Below are 20,053 nucleotides of genomic sequence, written 5' to 3'. Positions count from 1 at the left end.
ATTCACTTTGTTGTAAAGGAGAAACTAACACACTATTGTAAAACAGTTATACTCCAATAAAGATGTTAAAAAAAAAAAAAAAAAAAAAAAAAGAGTGCAGGCCTCATCAAAGAACGGCGGCTGCCACTCAGCTCTGGCTGACTGGCTGCTGTGAGGGAACAGGGGCCCAGCGCACCAGATCGTCTGGTTTGTCTCATAAGAGTCAAAAATACAGATTTTTCTATGCAGTGGCTCACTTTGTTGTGCATCTCAATAAAACACTTGGCTGGCCTGCAGACCACCTCTTGCTTGGTGATCAGTGCTGGTCTGGAAGAAAATAAGTTGAATTTTTTTTTTTTTTTTTTTTTTTTTTTAGTTTTGAGCTGCTTTAAACATCTGGAGAAAGAGAAGGATATCAAAGAGTCATTCTTAAATCCAGACTTCTGAGGACACAGTCTGGGAGTCATTGATTCTCCATTGACTTCTTCCACAAAGGGAGATAGCCACACCCTGAGTTGACCATAGGCTTGGCTGTTAAGCTCCCGGTGGTGTTAGAAGAAAGGTCAACAAGGATGGGGAGGGAGGGGGATTTTGACCTCTAGGGAGCTAAAGGCCAACTCAATTCACTTCTTCCAAGTCAGGGTCACAATGAAGAGCATGGGAATCCATCCATTGGAATGATACAATATTATACACTTGCCAGGTTCTAGGCACCTTTGTGGACCAAAATTCCAAGAGGTTGTACTTCCAAGGAGGTCAAAGGTCAAGTCTGGGTGAGTCCAGGCTTCTGACTCTCTCCTCTCCCTTGTGTCTGGTTAGGCCTGTTGGCACCTCAGAGAAAAGTTAGGGCAGTTGTCCAGGCTGGTCCCTACAGGGAAGGGGCAGAGGTTCAAGCTCCAGACCAGCTTTGGTTACCCTGGAGCAACAGAACCAAGATTCAAGTATGGGCTTGGAGGGGAGGCCTGCATGCCCAAGCTGCCTGGGCCAAAGGAGTTCATGCAGAGAACCAGACTTCTGCATTAGGGTTTTGAGCCACAGCTTCAGGCCAGGTGTTCATTTCCCAGTCCGTGGCCTCTATCATCTATTTCCCTCTGGAACCTCCCGGGGTGGGTGGGAGGGGCAAAAGCCACCTGGACAAGGGACCAGGCTGGGGTCAGGGTCCAAGGTCTGGCACCCTAACCAAAGGCCAATTTGTTATTGCCCCATTCATGTTTCTATCTATTCAAAGGAGAAATTCCTTTCAGGGCTCAAAATCTTTCTCTTGAAGAGTTGGTGGTATTCTCTTAAAGATACTATTAAACTCACATTTTTAGAGTCAGTACCTCATCCCATTCTCTTAAGATTTCTCTGCTTCCTGGTTCTGTCTGCCACACGATGTGCTTTTGCTCTTAATGATAACCACTGTTTATGGAGCATCTACTGTGTGTCTGTTCTGGCCTGAGTGCTTTGCAGAAATGCCCAAGGTAGGTATTATTGTTCCTATTTTACAGTGGTACAGAGAGCTGAGCCTCAGAGAGGTTAAACAATTTGTCCACACTAATAAGTGGCACAGCTGAAATCTGAGCCCAGATCTACTGGACTCCCAAGCCTGCCATATTACTCTTATAGTTGTGATTATTAATAATAATAACCAACACTGAGTCCTTACTATGTGCCAGGCACTGTGTGGAGGGCTTTACATTCATTATCTAATTTAACCCCCTAGATAACTCTTTGAGGTTGGATAATTATCTCCACTTTACATATGGGGAAACCGAGCCTCAATGAGATGAAAAGGCTTGCCCAAAGTCACACAGCTAGAAAGTAGAGAAGCTGGGCTGCAAAACTCGGGCAGTTCCATACCAACAGCCAGCTCCTGGGACTTCCCTGGTGGTACAGTGGTTAAGACTCCATGCTCCCAATGCAGGAGGACTGGGTTCGATCCCTGGTCAGGGAACTAGATCCCACATGCGTGCCGCAACTAAGAGTTCACATGCCACAACTAAGGAGCCGTGAGCCACAACTAAGGAGCACATGTGCCACAACTAAGGAGCCTGTGAGCCATAACTAGTGAGCCTGCCACAACTAAGACCCAGAACAACCAAATAAATAAATAAATAAATATTTTTTAAAAAACATGTCCTGATCACCAAGCCTGCATTCCTTGGTTTCCTGACATTCTCAAACTGGACAGGCATGCTCATGTCCTCATCCAAATACTCAATTAAAACAATGAACAGGGCAGAGCCTTTTGGCAGGCCACTAGAGACTTCATCTAGGCTGACAACGGTCCATGCAGCAATCAGCATTTGTTTGGACAATTATGAACCCATGTAAATGGTGCTCTCCAGCTGTCCTGTGCTTAGGCAACTGGTACAGGAAAGGCAGCAGACAGGGCAGAGTCGTGGCAGTGTTGGAGAAGGGTCCAGACTGCCAAAGCTGAGATTGGTCCCCTCTGCCCTAACTGCAGATCTACACCAGGGCTCTGTTTCCAGTCTTGGCCCCAGTCCACCCCTCTGCCCATTCAGATGATAATTATCTGGGTCTTAGAGGTAGCGGAGCCCCTAAACTGGGCCTCAGATAATCCTTCCAGTTTTGTCAAGCAACTTATTTTCCAGGGGAAGTAAGGGACTTGGTGGTTCACCAGCCAAGGTCTGGGGTAGAGGCCAAAGAGGGCCATTGTCTGAGGAGTCCAGAGAAGGCTTATTCTAGGGCTCTGACAAACAATAAAGGAAACTGGTGATCCAGGGGGCACTCCTGTTTCTTGGGAGACTTTTCTCCAGGAGTATCAGGATTTGCCTTTTCACAATCTTTTTTCATTTCATCTTGCCCTCCCTGGAAACAGCCATCGCGCACTTGACAGTAATGAGGATGGAGAGATGTGGCTGTCTCTTTAGAAACTGGGCAATTAAATTTTCCTTAATAAAGTTCTTTACCTTCTCCTAGCAGTATCATTTCTGTTGTCGACTTGGATGAATTTTTTTTAATTCCTTTAAATAGAAGTAGAAGACAGCATTTCCTGGAAGAGCATCTTAATATATTCATAAGCCAAAACCTAACTGTGCATGTATTTTTCTATCCTTGATAGCTATTCCAGAACTTGCTTTGAATGCCTCTTGTGTTGCAGGCACTAGGCATAAGAATTCAGGGAATGAATAAAACAAGGCCCCTGCACTCAATGAGCTCACAGGGAGACAGACACATAAACAACCCGGCGGTAATAGCAGCATGTCCGGGGGGAGCTAGGCAAAAATAGAAATAATTAACATTTCTGCAGCACTCTAGAGTTTACTTTCTCACACAGCACCTCATTTGATCCTCGCAGCAACTAGCCTTTAAAGTAGATAACACCCTCATTTTACGGATGAGGAAGCAAGGATGCAGAATGGAGATGTGCCTTGCTCAAAAGATAGATCAGAGATGAAAATCAGGTCTATGCCTCTGAATCCCAGACTCTGGACACAGCACCACAATGGCTTCTGATTTAAACCCAATAAACTAAATGGCTGGGCTTGACTATTCCCCCTCTAGGACCATCTCTTAGAAATGTGGAAGAGCAGGGAAAAAAATCTTCCTCGCTACATGGAGGAATAATCCAGTAAAATAATACATTTCATTTCAGCAATCATTCTTATTGTATATAATGAGCACCACAAGAAGTTAAGCATAACTTAAATATCTCTTGCAGATGTCTTTCTTTCTTTCTACATTTCTTTCTCTCCTTTTCTTTTACAGTTCAGTTGATGTCTGAACATCCTCCACAGTAGGAAAATTTGTCAAATTCCTTATTTATTGTCATCTTGGGGGCTTTTTAATCAGAAAAGTAATCATGCTCATTATTTTAGAATTCAATCAATATTGAACAATATAAGGAGAAAAGGTCTCCTTTCTGCTGTTCCTTGTCACTATCATCCTGCCCCATCCCTGACTCCCACTCCATTCCTAGTTCCCAAGAATAAACATCATTACCAGTCAGTAAGAACTATCAGATGCTTTTTAGGCACATCCAAATATATAAAGACAAACATTTTTTACTTAAAAAAACACAGGATTGTAACATACACACACACACACACACACACACACACACACACACACACACACACACTGGGGGTTCAGGTTTGTTTTTTTTCTCATTCATCAGTAGTCTACATGGCAACTAAATGTTCTTTTGCCTTCAAAAAAAGATACACGGACAGTCAAGTTGGTGAGTTCACCACAGTCCGGGTCCAAATATTTCAAGTTCATGAAAACTGGGACACTTGTAAAACATAGGTTCCCAGGTCCCACCCCCAGAGATTCTAATGCAGATAGCCCAGGAGCCACACTGGGTAAAAACACTGCAATAGGCAAAGAAAGTATCATGCCTGTCTAAGAGTTACTGGAACCTTCCTCTCCCAGCTGCCCATACAGGTAACACCACCTCTACTGATGGTTTTCCAGTACCGCTGCATTTTCCTCTCCCTACTAATTGGTACACTCACTGAGGGCTTCACCTGTAGGCTCAGGTTCACTGTCCAAGACTCAACGTTGGTGACCTTCTGATTGGTTGAGCTCCTGTGAATGTTCCTGTGTGCCAAGCAGCATGCTGGAAATTCTGGTGTGTGTTATTTCAACTAATTCTCACACACACATACACACACACACGAGTAGGTATTACTATCCCCATTTTTCATATACGGAAACTGATGAGGTATTATACCTATTTTTCTTCTTTCTTGGATTAAAAAAAAGACATCACTCAGCTGATGAGCCATAAGCCAAGACGCAAACCCAGGTCTGTGCAATTCCACCCAGAGCACGGTCCCCCCCATATCACAGCTGCCTCCTTTCACAATCCATATTCTTGTCTCACCCAATTTCTGTGACTTTAGCACAACTCTATCCAACCAAGATGATTTTCAGTCCTCTTCAGTTGATCCCTGGCTTTTAATTTCACCTTAAAAGCACTTAGCCTAGGATTATATTTACCAACTTGAGTATAACTATTAGAAAATTCCTTTTTTGGAACTATTTTTATCTTTTACACAAAGAATTGTGTGTTTCTCTTAGAAGAACCCATCTTCCTGACCCCTTAAATATTTTGATGGCTTCTGACCCTTCTCTAAATGGAAAGATGGTTCGGTCTAGAGCTTAAATAACTCAGGAAATAATGGCGGTGAGGTAAGCTTAGCCAATATGATTCAGTTTTACAGACCAATATCAGAAATCACAACATTTTCAGCAATTTAGACCCATTTGCTACAGGTTCCCCGAAGAACTCTGAACCACCCTTACATAATACTCATTCTTTTTGTAATTACAAGTTAAAATGTGTCTTCCTCACAGCATTATAAAGTCTATGAGGGCAGGGAATATAGCAGGAACTCAATAAATACTGGTTAAACTAAATCAAAGTGGACTGACCCACCACATTCTCAACATTTCTTTCCCACTATGCCCAATGGTCTAAAAATTCTGTGTTTCTGGCAGAAGACAATAGGACCCCCGCTGTTTTTGGTACAGAGTTTCGATGGCACTATTATGCCAAGTGTGAGATCCAGCAAGACAGAGACACTCAGGGTAAGCCCTGAGACAGGAGGGTCAGCCCAAAACTGATCAGGCCAAAGCCCTACATTAGCTTTGTCAAGGGACAACTAAACTCAAAAGACCAAAACCAGGCAAAAGCTCCGGAGTCCAAATGACTGGGGTTGGAGGTCCAGGAGTAATCAGTTACCAGGTGTCAGAAGTGACAGAGTGGCTGTTGTTCTGCCTCAGTTTCCCCAAGATGATATGTCTTTAGGAGATCCAAAACATACTGCCTGGAGAGGCCACTGATCAAAATACAGACGCTGTAAACTAAAAAGTAACATGCTGGCAACTCTGCTTGGAAATATCCTGCTAAGACAACAGCTGGGGAGCAGTCACGTTGCTCAGCCAGTTTGCATTCTTGGGTACAAATGAAATCAGAGAAGAGGCACCCACTCTTTTCTGTCCCTGAAGGTGGCTAAGGTGTTTCACCGGTAAGGGTCCTCTCATGGCATCTCTCTCTGATTCCTTATAAGGCACTCTAAGCTATGGATGGTCCCCCTTCGGGGCTGTCCCCTCCCACCGACCTCCAATTCCTCCATGGGAACTCCTCCCGCCTACAGGAATCCAGGCCTTTCTGTCTGACAAAGAGTTGGAAAACTTACTAGTAGATCTATAGTAAACCATACCCGGGAAATACCCTCACCAGCCATCAGAAGCAAAGGGATAGCAGGTTACCACTGCTAGGAGCAGACCGGCAAACAGGAACGCCAAAAGTACCACTGATGACCAGGGACGCGGGCATAGGGACGACAATGAGGAAAGGTACCACCAGGGAGGGGGAACCTGCCGTGGAGGCTAAATTCTTTGCCTTTGACAGGACTCTCCTTTTCATACCTCCTGCCAAAGGCAGGAACAGCTGCCTGGGTACCAACAGGGAAATGAGACTATGGAGGACCAGGAAGGGGAAATCTTTTAGCTGAAAGTAGCTGGGACAGATGTGGAGATGGGGGAAGTTCTTGATGAGTTTTATATAAATCTGGTGGGACAGAAATGGCCACATACAAACCTATCACCACAAGAAAATGGTTTCCAACACACAAATCCCCAGCCCTCATGGACCATCAAAACACGTGGGAGGTCATGCATATTGACTGATGTTCTTACTTAGCAAAGTCTCTTTATTGTAAGGTCATACTCTATTTCAAGCTGTAGGCCTATAGGCCTATGATGTTTTGCCTACCAGCTTTATTTTTATAATTTTTCATTAAAGACCTAGGATCCTACTTTTTGTTATATATAGATATAAAAGAGATCTGAAGTCTGAAGGGTAATACACTGAATTTTTACAGTGATTATCTCAGGTAGTGACTTCTAGATTCTTCTTTTTTTCCTGTATTTTCAAAATTTTTAAAAGAATGAGCATGCATTATACCCCAAAATCAGAAAAAAGCATTATCAAAAAATAAGAGTTTCATCCACTATCTCCAAGGTCAAAGACTCACAGGAGCCAGTGGTTAGAAAGGAACTTCAAAATCCTCTCACTTCTGGTCTTATCTCCCACCCCCACTACATTCTACCTACTCTGGATTTTAGCCACATCAGACTTCTCACCATTGTCCAAGTACCCAGGCCCTTTCATGACCCCCATGCTTTTGCGCTTGCTGTTCTCTCTTCATGAAATGCCTTTCACCACTTGGAGAGCTTCTACCTATCCTTCAAAACCCTACCCAAAAGTCCTTTCTTCTAGAAGAACTTCTCCATCTCTCCCCAGCAAAGCTGTCACTTTCACTCTGAGTTTCCACAGTGTGTGATTCCAGTACTGTCCCAGTACTTACCACACTGTACTATAATCGATTAATCTATTTTTGTAACTATCTTTCCTGGAAAACTATGAGTCCATCAAAGACAGGGACAGGGACCATATTTTATCCATTTTTGCATCCCCATTTCAGCTATATACTAGGAACTCAACAGAAAACATTAAATTCCCTGCAGTATCCCTGCAAGTGGCCCCCGGGTCTTTCTCTCTCATTCCCCTCCAAGCCAAAGGTTGGACGGCTCTGCATAGATACAATTGTCCCTACTTGGGATTCTTCATCTTCTTGAATTACCTCTCAGTCAGGGTTTCAGAAAGCCTGGATCTGCTCCATTATGTGCCTCTAAACTGCAATTCCTGGTACAAGCCCACGCACCCCAAAGCAGAATACACACGTGTGCTTAGGTGCAAAGTCCGGGGACTTCCCTGGTGGCCCAGTGGTAAAGAATCCGCCTTCCAATGCAGGGGACGCAGGTTCGATCCCTGGTCGGGGAACTAAGATCCCACACGTGTGGGGCAACTAAGCCCAGGTGCCGCAACTGAGCCCGCGCACCTCAACGAGAGAGAGAAAACCTGCACGCCGCGACAAAGAGTGCACGCGCCGCGAGGGAAAAAGGTCCCGCGCGCCTCGCCAACGATCCCATGTGCCGCAACTAAGACCTGACGCAGCCAAAAAAATAAATTAAAATAATAAAATAAAATAAATAAATATTTAAAAATAAATAAATAAAGGCCAGCACAAGGACATCTACACTCACCGTTCACTCACCGAATCCCGCGGTCACCTATTATATACCAAATGTTATTCTAGGTACTAACAAAATACAAATGGACATGAGAAACAAAACTCTTGTTCTTAAAGACTTTCAACTCTGGTAAAAAGAAAAAAGAAGGGAAAACATCATATAGCTTGAAGTGCTCTCCTGAGACTTCAAGTCAGCTAATCCAATAGTTACTCCATAGATACTTAAGATTGGGTGGTCAGGAAGTGACATGCAAGCCAAGAGCTGAACGCCTAGAAGAGGCCAGCCACGTGACAATCCAGGGGAAGAGGATTCCAGAAAGAAGGAAAAGCTAAGCGCAAAGTCCCAAAAAGGGGGTACAAGTTTAGAGAATTCAAGGCACCAGGAGAGTGGAGAGGTGAGCTGGCTGAGACGGGCAGAGCAGGGCTTCGTAAGCCCAGCCAGCAGCTTGGATTCAATTCTTGAGCAGTGAGATACTACCAGCGGGTCTGAAACTAGGAAGTGACACGATTAGATTAAATTGTGTGAGGATTATTGCTGGCTGCTGCAGGGAGACAGACTATAAAGGCAAGAGAAGAAGCAGAGAGACCAGTTAGGACAGCGGCTTTAACGGGGGCCTAGACATTTTTGGTTGTCACAACTTCGGGGGCGGGGTGGGGGGTGGCTTCTGGCACCTCTACCTAGTGGGTAGAGGTCAGGGATGCTGCTCAACGTCCCACATGGTGCAGGACAGCCCCTCACAACAGAAAATGACGCAGCCCCAAATATCGGTAGTGCGGAGCTGGAGAAACCCTGAGTTGGGGGGATGTTGCCATGGTCCCAAGAAGAGGCGACGGTGGCCTGGGCCAGGATGGTGCAGATGCAAAAGGAAGGAAATTCACTGCATTTAGTATTTTGAAATATCGAAGGCTTTTCTCCCATATTTCCTTAGACCTCCTGGGCCTTATTCAGGCAGGGAGGGCATTCTGTGTTCACTGCCTCAGGGATAATACAGGGAAAGAGTCAATTCTTGGCTTCTGACTTTCAAAATCCCAGCCCTCAGGGAGAAGAGAAAGAATGTGGGTTCTGGACAATAGCTTTGAGAGAAAGATGACAAAGAGCCAGGATACCACCCCTATTAATCCCCCTCCCCTTCCCTCCCCTACGCATGGATAAAGATTCTGGGAGACTGTAAAGCAAGGTGTGTGTAGATTTTATGGATCTGTAAGAAAATAACCCATCCTGCCTCACCACAGACAAGCCCAGGGAAGGAGGGTGATGAGGGAATGTCCACATATATTTGCACAATCCGAGACCCGAAGAGCTGGGCCACTTCCCCAGGCAGCACCCTAGGGAGGTCCTGGAGGAGAAGTGAGTGCTGGACACGGCAAGATGGGCCTGAGACTAATGCCCAGAGTCTCTCACGACCCGGCACAGTGTGTGAGCCCCAGGATGACCCCCGGTGCCTGCAAATCTCATATAGGGAGCTGAGGAGGGGAACAGGCAAAATGGCCTCAGGTTTGGAACAGAGAAGGACCACTGGCTGGACCGACCACTGCAGACCCAACAGGAAGGAGGATATCTTGGTAGCTGCCAAAGTAGATTGATGATAAACCACAACAGATGTCCCCTTGGCACTGCCCCAGTCCACCTGCACCTTGGGACACAACACTGGAGAAAACAAGAGGAAAACCCCCAATTCACTTAGATTTATTTCTGCCACTCCCAGCAGAATAGGGATGTGAAATGTAAATCGAGTTACAGAAAAATAAAGAAAACCATATTTTCATTGCACCTGGATTTGTGGCGGAGATCTGCTCACTCTGAGGCGCCACGGGCCACGGGCTTCTGCGTGTCCATCTGCATTGTTATTAGCTGGCACCAACTGTGCAATCCCAGCGGTGGCACCAAGGTCCATTCAAGGTCCCTTGCACACTGCCTGCAGCTGAGTGCACCTCCTTACTGTCACACACAGGCGGGCACGCGTGCACACGCCACGCATATTGATCAGGAAAGAACTGTCACCAAATTACCATTTAAATCAATGGTTGAGCGCTCAGTAAATGGAAATGTCAAAACCCACATTTTCTAAGTGACCTCAAAACACCACATTGATATCACTTATCTGAGCTGGATACGCATTTGTTTTACCTCTTCCCCTCTTCAAACTGTCCTCTTAGGAAACTGTAAAAATTAGGGAACTGGGCAAAAGGCAAAAAGAGAAAGAATCTGGATAACCCACAAACTGTGTAGCCTGACATTGTCCAAAATGTAATCTCTGGAACACTCTTGTGGGATATTCTATGAAAAAGGTTTACAAGGCTGAGGAAGTTTGAGGAAAGTCTGTGGCCCACTTCTTGGCGGTTCACACTTTACACATTCAAGTCCTGTGGGAAACAAACCTATTTAACTCACTTTATGCTAGAACTTCCAAAACCTATTTGACCACAGAGCTATTTTTTTCCACCCAATGCCTCTTTACATCCAATTTCATGGAATACACCTCAGGGAACACAACTCCAAACATAAATTGGCCTAATGATTAAACAAATTAAGAGAACAGAGCCAAAACCCCAGTCCTGGGCAGCCAAGATATTTTATAAACACCAACAAGCCATCAGGAAGAAATCATGTACAAGTGAAATCAAGCCCAGGGTACAGCTTGCCGCGGCCTGTATTAGGCCAGAGGTTCTGAACTGAAACTCAGCACCTTTAAGAAGTCAACCCCTGTCCCCTTGCTGGTAGCTACAAGGACAGGACCGAGTTTCTGAACCAGCCTCACCTCCTCTCCTCCTTTCCATGTTATACCCCAGCCTCATCCTCTTTTCCAAGGCACCTCTGCTCTGCCTCCCAGGCAACCGTCCCCACCTGGCTTGCCCCACCCACCAAAGCAATTCAACTCCATGCGGTTATTGATCACCAACGAGATGCCAGGCACAAGGCTACAGCAACGAGCCAAGAGAACAGAGCTTTTGTATTCACGGAAATATGGTCTAGAAGTGCCTGCGAGCCAGAAGTCTTCTCTGAACATCAACTTCCACATCTGGAGGGGAAAAAAAAAAAAAGTGGGAGCGTTGGACTAGAAGACACCTAAGATTGCTGGATCTGTATTTCCAGGCTGGTGGAGCCTCCGTCAAGTCTCCAGTGGGCCCTTTTTCAAAGTGGGAGTGAGGGGTCTGACACAGCTAGGTGGCTAAGTAGGGGAGAGCAGACGTTGGATTAGAAGGAGTGTGGAAGGGTTAGGAAGGGTAGGAAGTCAAAGACTAAAACCCGCCCCAGATTGGCCCCCCAGTGAAGGAACCCCTGGGTTTCAGGGCCAAATTGCCCTGGCATACATCTTGCCTCCCTGCACAACTGGAAGTCAGAAAGCCTCCAGTTTAAACCTCAGCTCTGCCACTGTAGGCTCTGCAATCTGAAACAATTTATGTCTCTGAATTTTACGTTTTAATCCGGAAAATAGGAATAATAATGACTATTTCACAGAATTTGGGGGATCACAAAATGAGATACCATATGCGTGACTGAGACGTAGAGATAAATAAATTACCTCCCATTGATAAGCAAAGCTGTATAGCCTGAAATGAAGCATGGCTTGTAACGGTCACTGAATGAGTGAGTGAGTGAGTGAACGAATGAACAAATAATAGAGGTTTCTGGAAAGGAAAGCTCGTCCCTAGCATATAAACTCTGGTGGTGAGAACTCCAGAAATGGCCAATATAGACCCCTAGATCCACTGATTTTCTCAGACTGGGAGGCGCCTGGTGTGCCATGTGCCCCAACCACATCCCACCACAACTGTGACAGACATCACCCCATCAAACATCACCTAAGCTTTCAACACATCAGCGTTCACCCAGTCTCCATAGACAAACATCTCCCCTATCAGGCACAAACAAGGAAACTCATCAAGCCATGAAAAATACTTCCTTCACAAATAAAACCTCCACTTTCAATGGAACAGAAAGTATGACATTGTCAGGGGTTGAATGTTTGGTGTTCCTCGCCAAATTCACATGTTGAAGCCCTAACCTCCAATGTGATGGTGTTTGGAGATGGGTAGGGCCTCTGGGAGGTGATTAGGCTCACATGAGATCATGAGAGTGGTGCCCTCATAATAGGATTAGTCCCCTTCTAAGAAGAGGAGGAGAGAGAGCTCTCTCTCCAAACACAGAGGAAAGACCATGTGAGCACAGCGAGAAGGCAACTATCTACAAGCCAGGAAGCGCGCTCTCACCAGGAACCAAATCTGCGGGCACCTTGATCTTACGCTTCCCAGCCTCCAGAACTATGAGAAATAAACGTCTGTTGTTTAAGCCACCCAGCCACCCATGGTATATTGTTATAGCAGCCCAAGCTAAGACAAATGTCAAAGAAAATATAACTCGAGCTTGAGCTTGAGCTGTGAGTTGTAAGAGTAAAACTTCTTATTAGTAACTTATCAGTCACTCGCTCAACTGATTGTATGCCAATCACACGGGGGAAATGAAAATGACCATCAGCATTTCTGCCCTCAAGAGTTCACGGCTGAAGGACTAAACACAAAATAGGAATGAAGGATAATAAAGCTAAGAATAGAGAGGCCGATGTGAGGAATCACTCATTCTGCCCAGAAGAGTTATTAGGAAGGCGTCATGGAAGAGGGATCATTTGAGCAGGTATTGAAGGATGGTCAGGAGTCGCCCAGACAAGAAAAAAAGAAAAAAAAAAAAGAGGGGAAGAAGGAGACATTTTAAGTAGAATAAAGGCACAAATGGGGAAATATTTGGAGGTGAAAAAGGGTATGGAGGATGCAGAGACAAGGAATTGGTCTAAAGTGGATATGAGAGCACAGGCCTATAACAGAGAAAACAACTGAAGATGAAACAGGTAAATTGGCTGAGGCCCCATCACCAAGACCCTTTATGGACGTCAACCTGTAGGCCACAAGTTGCAGACTGGTGGGCACAGGCTGACACTCTCCTACCGGCAGGTTTGTTCCTGTAGCAAAGTGTTTCTTAAAAACTTGAGCTACCACTTAAAAATCAGGAGATTTTCATCATGGCCTTGGATTTGGCAAAAGATTCTTAGATATGACACCAAACGCATGGGAAAAGAAAGAAATAAACAGATAATCAGAACTTCATAAAAATTTTAAAACTTTTGTGCTTCAAAGAAAACCATCAAAAAAGGGAAAAGATAACCAACAGAATGGGATAAAATATTTGCAAATCATATATCTGATAAGGAACTTGTATCCAGAACGTAGAAAGAACTCTTACAGCTCAATAATGAAAAAGACAACCCAACTTTTTAAACGTTTTAAAAGTTAAATTTTTAAATATTTAAAATGATAATCAGGAGACTTTGTTTTAAAATCCAGATGCCCTGGAAACACTGAAAGAACTAACCACTCTGGGCTCACATCCCTTCATGGTACTGACAGGTGAGAGCTGAGCAGGGGCTGCCTCCTCTAACTGAACTCCCTAATCAGCCACAGTCCTCACTACTCCCCACTGTTCCCCAACCCAGCCTACCTTCCTCACTGAAGCCACTGAAGGTGGTGAGGCCTCCTAAGGTCATTGTCCAATCACTCTATCGCATAATCTCTTTAAGACTAAATTCATTCTGGTGCTGAGTTGGAAGTTTTTTATGTTTGGGGTTTTTTTAATTTCTTTTCCTTCACTGATTTTATTGCCATATTCCAAGAAAACGCTTAGCCAAGAATGTATCCTATATTTTGCATCTCTCACAACACCCAGCACAAGACTAAGAACAAAGTCGATGCTCAACGTTCACTGAATGAACGTATAAATGAATGAGTAAATAAATGCTTCTTTGTGATCTTCCTCAATACCTTGTCTTCTTCCCCCCAATTCTAGACTTCTGCCATTAAGAAGATGGCCTAAAATGAATATGGATATGTCATAAAAAAATAAAACACGAAAATCAATCACTACATTTCTATTTTCATTTTCTATTAAGGTGAGATGGAAATGGGAATTCTGAATAAATGCAGAACAGACCATTATGTCTAACAGCAAGATGAATTAGAGCCCAGGATAGTGGAGAGCACCTGCAAATAAGATTACCAAACACTATCAGTGATCTTTGAGGGAATGGTGAAAGATTGGATAGGCGCCATAAAGCTGGAGATGGGCAAATGTTCTGATTTTCAAGAGGGGAAAGAAGTTCGAGCTTGCCAGTTCCAGACTGAGAATATGGTGTGCCTCTCAGGCAGGGTTCCTGAATAGATTCATAAAGCGACACTTGTGAACACCTCGGACGGGAAGCAACATCCCTTTGGAGCCAGCACAGGGTCACCAAGAACAAGTCATATTAAATTCATTTCATTTTCTTCTCTCTGACAAGGCTCCTAGCCTAGTGGATGAGAGAAATATAGCAGATAAAATATATACAGTGCAATGATGGGGTGGGCAGTGAAGAGGGCTAATTCAACCCTTGGGCTATATTAATAGAAGCATTACATACACCATAAGGGAAGTGATAGTGATTTTCCTTCTCCAACCACATTTAACGAGTCGCATTTAGAACTTAGTATCACTCGTAAAGAAGGCTTTTGACAGTACAATCTTTTGGAGGTCCATGTGGCAAAATCTCTTTGAAAGCATAAAGCTCTAATCCAGATTACTGGTATCTGCTGAAAAATTGAAAGATCTGGCTGGGCCTACATTCTAAGTGGTAACAACTGGTTGAACCCAAGTAGTGACTGCCCATTTGGACAGGACATGTGCTCTCGGGCCGACCATAACTACCACTTCTTCTTATGTTGCCCTGGTTGAGGCAGTGGGCCAGCTGCCACAAATCATCTTACTTAGCCAGCTTCACTCACTTATTCTATCTGCCAAGTACTCGAAGGCACTGGAGTTTGCAACCCGGGACGCAGTAGATTTAAAGGTGAGTGAAGATAATAAAGCAGCAGTGAACCATCTTATATGAGTAAATGGGAGATAATCATAGTCCATGGGTTATGATCGGAGTCTCCAAACACCCAATGGGCAGTCATGGGAAAGAAGCATCTGTCTTGTTCTATGAAGTCCCAAGGTATAGAACCAAAAGGTGGACTAGAGACATACTTAACCCAACATAAAAACTGCTTACAACAGCCAGAGTGGTCCAAAAATAGAATATGTGGGCTTGGGAAGCGGTGAGTTCTCTATCACTGGAAATGTGCGAGCATGTGTCGTACTACTGTGTTGCAGGTATATAGTCAAAGGGATTCAATTATCTGATTAGGCATGAGTCTGAAATTTTTCACAATAGAAAAAAAAAAACCTGTTTTAAAACATTCCCCTTTAAAGAAAGAAAAAAATTCCCCTCTGTTAGGTCAGTAAATTCTTCAAAAAGAGAAAAAAGGGACTAAGCCAACAAAGAACTCAGTATCACTTTTAAAAATCAAAAGTTCCCCTCACAAAATGCACAGAGGACAAAATGTGTCAAACTAGGTGGAGTGTTTGTGGCAGACTGGCCAGATGATACCGAAGGTAATTGGCATCAGGCATTATTTTTGGTGATTGGTCAAACCGCTCTTCAGAGGCCAGCAACAAAGGCAAGGGAGGAAAGTAAGAGGGTAAACAATGGACCGTGATCGAGAGGCAGCCGGTCCTCACCACAAAACTGCCATCTGCTACTGACATCAATCCTTCAAGGGGCAGCTTCAGGCAAACAATGTATCGGGGACACTGGGCCTGGAAGAAAACCAGCTGCCTTCACATTTCCCACCTTGTGACCTTGAGCAAGTCATTTAACACTACAAGGCCTCAGTTTCCTCATCTCTAAAACTGACCTCCTACAGACCCTGTCTGTACTTTGTGTAGGCCAAGAGTGGTGACGTCTGGGAGTGAGCCATGGAAACAGTCGAGCCCTGAACACACATCAATAGTTATGATGATGATGGTGAACAAACAGAATTTTGACAGAAAAGATTCCAGACAATTTCGGGCGCAATAGCATCCTGACCTAAATTGTGTGGGTGTCAACCCTAAAGGAATAAAATCAAACTCTTTTAACTAGAATGCAGAGACATCCAGAGTCTGGAAGAGACAAGATCATTTGGACAAATTTCCTGCTGAAATGCATTACCTTGTCCTTGCTAATTAGTTGTTAAAATAAAGGCAAAAACTAAAAAGCAAAAGAATCAGCCAGAGCTATAAATGCTTAATTGATCCTCAAGCAAAGTTCACGGGCCCAGTGGTGGCAATCCTTCAAAAATGAGATGAGCACATTTTCTACCAAGATGATGCTTATAAAAACTCCAAACTGTCCCAGACTCAGCATACCCTTCGCTCTTATGGCATTTTTCACGGGAAACTCAGTTTTAAAAAATAGTAATAATCAGCCAGTCTTACAAGACATCAACTTCCTAAAAAGTGTGCAGGCAAAGGCTGAAACCAGGCTTTGTATTGAACACTCGAGGGAATTCAGATCTCTGACCAATAAAGGGCGGGTATCTAAATTTTCAGCAAGGCTGGAACATTGTAAATCACCGTCTTCTACACTGAACTGAAAACTAAAGAGGAGGAGCCCAGGGAAGAGCAGGGTTTTCTGCTCATTTCTGCCTGGGGTCTACTGAGAGGTGATCTGCATGCCGAGTTTGACCAGAACTGAAAGGCACAAGACGGTTGGCGAGACTGGAAAAAAACAAAGCTCTCCCCTGATGGCCGCTCCCCTCCCAAAGTTTCCCAAGCATCTGAAGCGTGTACAGCAGCTGTGATGCGCAGCCTCCCACCGCTCCTGTGGAGGCCACCCTACTTCCTGGGTCACTGAGCCTTGAGCTGCAGCAGCACCTAGAAGCAGGTGTGGAACCTCAGGTCACCGGAGGCCCAAACAACCAACTTGCTCAACAGTCCACCTATAACCTCAGGGGCAGGCATCAACACCCCCGAAGATGTATTTTGTCTTTACTCTTTCTTCAGGAGGCCACAACACACCCTGTGTCGCAGCAAGGAGAACCGTGACCAGAAAGAAAACATATGCCAAGAGGCCAGGCCCAGGCTTCCCTTAGGGTACATCCTAAGAGAAAGGGTGAGCATGATGGATGGTGCTTTCAGGTTTTCCTTGCCAAGGCTGAGCCTAGAACTCATGAGGGTGGGAGAAGCTCCAGTCTGGCCTAAATAAGGATTCTGCCTGAATCTGTCTATACGATTGTGTCCGGTTTCCTGTTTCCCCTTGCTAGTGTGCATTTAGAGGAGTGTGCACCCAGTGAGTAGCACTAAAGCTGGAACAAGCAGTCAGAGGTCACCTCATCCTCCCGGCAAGCTTCCCCTGACACTACGGAAGCCAGGCAGCACCTACCAGCCAGCACACTGAGCTGCTGGCTTTCAGTGAAGGCTGATGACCCTAAACGCTAGTGCACAGACGGTGATCGGGGCTGCACACTGCGAGACAATACATTTTCTGCACTGAGCTCCCTCTTTATGCCCTAAATGCCTGCATTAGTTTAGATCAATATGCTCCATAACAGTTAATCCATGGCAACCCAGGCCAGCTGAGAGTCACCGACAAAGAAGTGCAGCCCAGGGATGCTGCTTCCCTGAGCACATGCATGTGAATTCCAGACCAGAGAAAGGGACAGAGGCAAAGCAATGACAAAAACCAGAAAGGAGAGAGAAAAAAAAGCAGATCATTAAAAAAATAAATCAAATTAAGGGGTTTTTTGCACGGCGGGAGGAGGAGGCAGTGACTGTCAAAATGGCCTTAGAGTGACGTGTCACGGCCAAGATGATGGAGTATCCGCGACACTCCTAAAGCGGGGCGCAGGATCCTCCTCACACACCTGCAATGCAGTGATCACCACCCGTTCTACAATCCGTACTCCCAGCGCCAGCGCTCTCTGCAGTTGAGACCAGTCCGGACTTGTGCGGCTGCCACTGTTCCTCCTCACAATAAGATTATTGATGCATGACAGCATTTCATGATGGCAGGGAGGAAAAGGAAGAAAAGCCAAAGCAAGAGAAGAAGGAAAGGGGAGGGGAGGCATGACTCCCCAGCCCAAACCTCACCTTTTATTTGGGCTTCATATTCGGCAATGATCTCTTTGTCTTTCTTGAACTTAGTTTGAGATGACATCTTCCAATGTGGCCAAAGGCACTGACAGGCTGTTGGATTTATTGCTCCTTTTCTTCCCGAGTCCTCGCTCCAGCCCTGGTAATCACACGGCTCTGGTCGTTTTCACAGGTGTAGGAACAAATCTCTTTCACTCGGCCGCAGAGCCAGGGGAAAAAAATCCCTCTTGTTCTCAGAGGAAAATTCTCTTTACTCGCTGAAAAATGTCTGTAGTAGCTTGGTCTGGCCAGGTCCTCTTGACCAGAAGAAGAACCAACACCCTAGGAGCACGGTAACCTGCCTGATATTTTCAAGATTTTTCTTCCAAAAAAATAATATAACCGAGAGCACTCACTCACCCCACTCACACACACAAACACACTTATGCGTGGACTCACACACTCATCCGGACATGCACACACACAGTTGTGATGCACACACACACCCTCACACCCGCTCACCCGCTCACACACACACACACACATCCACGAGAGGCGCGGCACCTCCTTGGTCCTGCAGTCAGCCTCCGGCTGGCTTTCGAAAGCTCTCTGCTAAGGAGATGGTCAGGTTGCCAAAGAGCCGGTCATCTCGCATCCTCCCTCCCTTCTGCGCCTTTGGTCCGATGTACAGTGAGGCTCAAAGCCAGGAGAGCGAGGTGGAAGTTCTCCTGCTGCAAGGCTTAAGCTCGGGGTGAACAGGGGGCCGGACTGCTCGCCCTGCGGGGCTGGCCAAGCGCTCCCCCCACCGCTCTCGTCACCAAGCTCCACCTCCCGGATTTTATAACAACTGACACATTGTAGCCTACAGGAGAGCAGAACTCACTGCAAGCAAAAAGGGGAAGAAACAGTCACAAAAGGGAAGGAGGCAGGAAAGAGAACTGGGCTGGGGAGGCTTGAGAGGCCCCTGCAAACTCCTACCGTTAGCAGTTGGGTTAGGGATTGTTCCTCCAAAAACTCCAAAACGTCCACCTTTTCTTTGCAACATGAAATTTAATTCAATTTCTCAAAGCAATGGCTATGTGACAGTTTGTCACTCTGCCCGACTGTCTAGCAGAGGAGAGGGGCTGACCCATGTAGGCAACCTCATTAATATTTGTTGAGCATTATGGGGTGGCAGGGACAACGCCAGGCGTCTCAGACACACAGCTCTGTACAGCTGTTGGGAGCAGCCTTGCTGGAAACCCAGCCACCTCAGGGTCTTGTGGGGCTTTGGGCAAATCAATAACTCATTGAGCCTCAGTTTCCTCACCAGTAAAATGGGTTCTCTTTGGGGGCTTTTTCATTCTTTCTTTCAACAAATACTTACTTTACGCTTAATACAGGTCAGGCATCGTTCTGGGTACGGGAACACAGCAATGATCAAACTAGGCCTCCCCCCACCCCCCAAAAAAAAGAAAAGAAAAAGAAAAAAAATCCCCACCCTCCTGGAGCTCCAGGGTGTCCACATCACCCAACTCTGGGAAGTCAGCACCAGTCATGGTAATATTCTCGGTAAAAGCAGCCCCGAGCAGAACTCAGAATGCATTGTGAATGGTGCCTCCTGGAGTTGTGCAAGGAGAGAGGCCCTGGGAGGGGAAGATGAAAGATAAACAAAATGAGAAAGTTATATAATATGGTAGAAGATGATAAGTGCTGTGAGGAAAAAATATCGCAGGGTAAGGGCCTTCCAGAATGAGGGAGCTCTTGGAGACTCAAGTAAGAATGTGAGGCTGAGCTTAGTGCAGAGCCTGGTAATAAGCCTGGTAATAAGTGAGAGCAATTCTTATTAACCACGATATCCCTCAACAACCTCACAGCATGGTATATGTGAAGGAACAGAGGCACAGGTATGGGAGGCGACTTACCCAAAGTCACCAGCGTTCAAACCTAGGCTGTCTGACCCCAGATTCTGCCCGTGCAGATGTGCAAAGTCTCCTGCATTCTACTGAAGATTAAACCCATTTCACATGCAGTTAAGGCAGAATAAGATCTGTTCTGTAAAAATGAAATCAAGCACTACAGGGTT

General features: G+C 45.4%; 1 long non-coding RNA gene across 1 annotated transcript in view; it reads right to left on the bottom strand.

Annotated features, from left to right (window-relative positions):
- Window positions 1-18,816, bottom strand: part of LOC114484333 (uncharacterized) — a 29,014-nt gene extending 10,198 nt beyond the window's left edge. The window contains exon 1 of the long non-coding RNA XR_003677079.1: window positions 18,007-18,816. This is a non-coding gene — a long non-coding RNA (uncharacterized lncRNA). The remainder of the gene's footprint in view (window positions 1-18,006) is intronic.
- Between the last annotated feature and the right edge of the window lie 1,237 nt (window positions 18,817-20,053).

This window comes from Physeter macrocephalus, chromosome 18 (assembly GCF_002837175.3).
Source record: "Physeter macrocephalus isolate SW-GA chromosome 18, ASM283717v5, whole genome shotgun sequence".
NCBI lineage: Eukaryota > Metazoa > Chordata > Mammalia > Artiodactyla > Physeteridae > Physeter > Physeter macrocephalus.
Note: the sequence above shows the minus strand (reverse complement) of the source record. Positions and strands in the feature narration are given on the sequence as shown.